At 31.1% G+C, this 4,378-nt stretch overlaps 1 long non-coding RNA gene across 1 annotated transcript; it reads left to right on the forward strand.

Moving 5' to 3' along the window:
* The first annotated feature begins 1,477 nt into the window (after positions 1–1,477).
* Positions 1,478–2,938, forward strand: LOC133194711 (uncharacterized). The gene is made up of 2 exons (XR_009722162.1): positions 1,478–1,697; positions 2,361–2,938. It is a non-coding gene; the product is annotated as an uncharacterized LOC133194711 (long non-coding RNA).
* Positions 2,939–4,378: the final 1,440 nt, after the last annotated feature.

Genomic DNA, 4,378 nt, shown 5'->3' on the forward strand with positions numbered 1-4,378 from the left:
GATGGATGTTAGGCACTGGTATAATGAATTTAAAACAAAATCAAAACTTTTCATGTGAAAATTTTGAAAGGTTTATACATACATATACGCCATGTAATGCGAGACCTTTCTTCGTGAGATTATATGTTTATTAAAAAACGATTCATATGGGAACTTTTAAAGTGTGTAGGTTTAAAACAAATAAATCTAATACACTGTATTTCCTTTACTTGGTTATTATAATTGAAAAGTAATGTTCCTGTACAATTGATTCGTTCACAAAGATTTAATGGTAAAAAAATATTTGTTGCGATTGATATAATGATCTAAATAAAATTGTTTACTGTCATTTGTTAATTGTCAAGTACATTAAGTCAACTTCTACAAAGAATATGAATTAATGCCTGTTTTACTAAGAACATTGCACTGCTATTATGAATCAACAATGAAATCAAAACATTTAATGTGTCAGATTTGAAAAATAATAAGTGGGTATTCATTCGCCTTGTAATGCACGATCTTGAGCTATAAAAATCAACTGATGTTTTTAAAGTGGTTATAATATTGGATCATAAGGAAATTTTTGAGAGTGTGGGTTTAAGTGTTAATTATGAAATAAATATGTTTTCGTCCAGTGTAAAGTTCTTTTTTCCTGTTTTGTGTATATTGATAAGAAGCAATAGCATAAGTGTGCCGTCATCTCAATTGCTAAAAGAATGGAAAATTTTATTTATATTTCCTAAACCTGACATAAATTTCGGCTTCAAATAATGCAGCAGGACTGGCATGAGTATACAGACTAATGTCAATCATTTTAGTAAATAAGAGGGAGTAGTGCATCTGATCTTCATTATCCCATCAGCTTAGACAAAAAATATTGAAAATGCAATCGAATGTTAATTTGGTAATTATGGTTGAATTGGCCTGAATTCGTTATATTATCTTTGTTTAGATTAATTCCTGTACAAAATTAGGAAATGTAAGCTCCTTTGTTTGTAGATTCTACCTACAGTTGTGAGTCTTGCGATTGCACTAATCTATGATTATTTTCGGAAGTTTTTTTTTCTTTTTTGAGGCTAAAATATCCCAAAACTTTGGATTTGCTTGCAGGCAAAAATATTTACAATACATTTATTTCAAACTTGTTCTTTGAAAGTAAAGATTTAGTCTTAATTATTTTAAGTATTTTTGTCACTTTTTAAATAACACACAGTTATGATGCACCAGTCGTATTGAGTAGTTTGAATTTTCTTACATATTCGAATGTTTAAGTAATTGTGCGTTAATCGATTATCTTTATTGCCTACTTGAAGTATGATAATTTACAACTTTTTTCTGAACAATTACATAAACAAGCATCAAAGTGTGTGTGTGAGAGAGAGAGAGTGGGAAACTGTGCGATACATCTACTTGAGAGTAACGTTTAAATCATTGAATGTGGCTTATAAGCTGACTCAGTCATGACTCAGTCAAATCTTTTTTTGCCTTAGGGTTGTATATCATCATAGCAAAGCTATTCTGTTTCTTATTCTTCCTGGATCGCCATCTTGGCTTTGACATTGTTCATAAAGAATTAGAAGATAATCTGTTACAAGTCTATTAATTTAAAAAAGAAAAAAGGGGGATAGAAATGAGGAGGAAGATAGCCCTGTTCTTTATACTGATACTGACTATTTCTGGGGGTCTTACCAATCCGGTTCAGAATGAAAGGCAGCAAGGTAAGTAGAATCTACTCATGATATGTCTCGTATCAAGATAAACTTTTCTAAAAAAAAATTTTAAATCAGATTTATAATTGTTTTGAGCATATGCAGAATGTTTCAGCTCAAGGATAAAAGGCCAAAAACAGTGATCAAAAATCTTGATATTGTAATGTATTCTGAATTATCTGCAAATAAAATTTGATCATTGGATTGCTCATTTACAACAGATATGATTTTGGTACAATGCCAAATCAAAGCTCAAGATCTCCTTCGAATGTTGTTCTAACAAAATCATTTTGATTTATCTATATCTACATTCTAAAAGATGACAATCAGCATTGAATGGGCAATCTTCTACGATAAAAATGCTTAATTCACCAATTTGTAGATCAAAGGTCAAGGTTTAGGTGTGATTTTCTAAAATAAAAAAAGGTTATGATTAGAATGGGCTATATCTCAATAAAAAGATATGATTATCAGAAAACGTCGCTATGCGCTATGCGCCAATTTTGGAGCTAAAAGCAAAAGCGAAACAAAATGATTGATCTGAAGACGAACTTACGGACTGATAATTTACTGGAGTAGATCATCAATTCATAAATCACTTTTGCTCTTTGAATTCAGGCACAAATCTCTACATAATAACTTTGTATGATTTACGTATATGATCATTTATAGACACAGGAGGATTGAGTAGAAGAAACGGTGGACGGAGTGGAAGGATTGGTGGATTTCCATTTGTAAATAGACCTCGGCGCCGAACTCGACCGCCATTGGTATCTTTAAGGGATCGAAGCTAGAACTTGTATTTCGACTTTATCTCAGAAACTCTCAGTTTGATAGATCTGCAAAATTGACCTGATTTTTAAGCCTGAAATATTATGTTTATGCAGAGAGAGAGAGAGAGAGAGAGAGAGAGAGAGAGAGAGAGAGAGAGAGATGTCTTATGCTATTTGACCAGGGATTTACTTAAATATATCTACTTTGCTGGTCATGTATTTCCATTATATGTCTAACATATAGTCATATACACTGTGTGATACTGTGTTGTGTAGTGAAAGGCTCCTATATGAAACAGAATACTAATATTGAAATATCTTGCAAATTATTTTTCGCAAATCACAAGAAATTATTTGTATAAGTATGAAATTAAAAAAATGTATACATGTTTCACTGGTATAAATACTATTTTCTATTTGTAGAATGAAAGTTCTACCCATCGATATTGAAATAGTAAATTATTCACAATATTCAAACACCTTTTTCATTCATCTTTTCATACAACATGGACATTTCTTCAAGGTCCCTTTCTGTCTCAACGAATAGAGACAGGTTACAATACTCTAAATGTTCAACTATATCATGGTATAAACTTCATTTACCATCATTGTGTTCTAATCTGTTATTTACATAACAGGAAAATGATGGAGATAGAAACATAGTATTTCAGATAGCTTTACCTGAAAAGTTGTAAAGATGAGTGTCGTGCAAAATCACTTTTCAGCAAAAGGATTTTATAATTTCTTCTTAACATGAGTGTTTTTCGGAAAAGGAAAGGGGCAAGGGATCGTTGATGATACATCTGTGTGAATTGTCTATATCGAGTATCAAACGGAACATCAAGTGTAGTGTAGCCCTTGGTTGATAAAAAGATAAAAAGATAAAGAAAATCTGGTCACTTTTGATATTGTTTACATGAAGGTAAGCACTAATGCATTAGGGAAGTCTCAATCTGGCTAAAGGCATGATGGTTACATACCATTACAGATTCTCTAATAATATTTTCATAATACATGTATGTCAAAATCACACTTTATGTGTTTATTATAAATAATATAATGAAAACAAATATTTTAAATGTAAAAATCCATTCATGATACATTATGTGAGCCATTTGAAATATAAACATATATACAAGTATAAAAAAAATGCGCATTATTTGAACATCGCATAAGTAGCTACCATAATTATAGGAAAAGATAAAATTTGATGCATATGAATATGTAAAATTCATATTCTGAAAATCCAAGAAAGTGTACATTTTAAACTCTTAGCATGCAGCTTAATATCAACGTGTGATAAAATACATGCATATGGTTTCCATAAATCTATATCTTAAAATTAATACGAACAAACATGTACATGGGGAACAGAAGCTTTCATCGCCATCTCCAATATAAAACACTATTGTTTACGATTGTTAGAAACCTATAGCCGAAATTAGCCATAATAGTTCATAAAATTCATGCTTTCCAACTTTCAGTCAATATACTCTATTAGTGAAAAGAAATATAAATACAGTAAAACTCGGTTATAAATAAGTGATTGGGACCTCGAATTTCGCTTACTTATAACGGAGATTCTTTATATCCATGCCAGAAACATAGTAAAAAGTCTTCAACGGGATTTGTCAGAAGTTCCCTATAACCGAGATTTCCTTATCAGTGATTTGTTTATAATGAAATAGGAGAGAATAACGAACAGTAATCTATCTAAAAAAAAACCTAGAAAAAATACAAATCTATGAACAGGGCATAAAACACGAACACTAGAAATTCCTAATGAGGGATCTGGTGCCTTGGGGAAATAAGCAACCCCTGTCCACCGATCACACCCTCTGTGAGTCCTATGTATTGATCAGGTAAACGAAATAACCCCTAGTCATATTTAGTATAAAAATCAAAGGCCTAACAATT

The sequence above is a fragment of the Saccostrea echinata genome, unplaced genomic scaffold (genome assembly GCF_033153115.1).
Source record: "Saccostrea echinata isolate AGI-Se365-2 ecotype Australia unplaced genomic scaffold, CSIRO_AGI_Sech_v1 ptg000029l, whole genome shotgun sequence".
In the NCBI taxonomy this organism is placed as follows: Eukaryota; Metazoa; Mollusca; class Bivalvia; order Ostreida; family Ostreidae; genus Saccostrea; species Saccostrea echinata.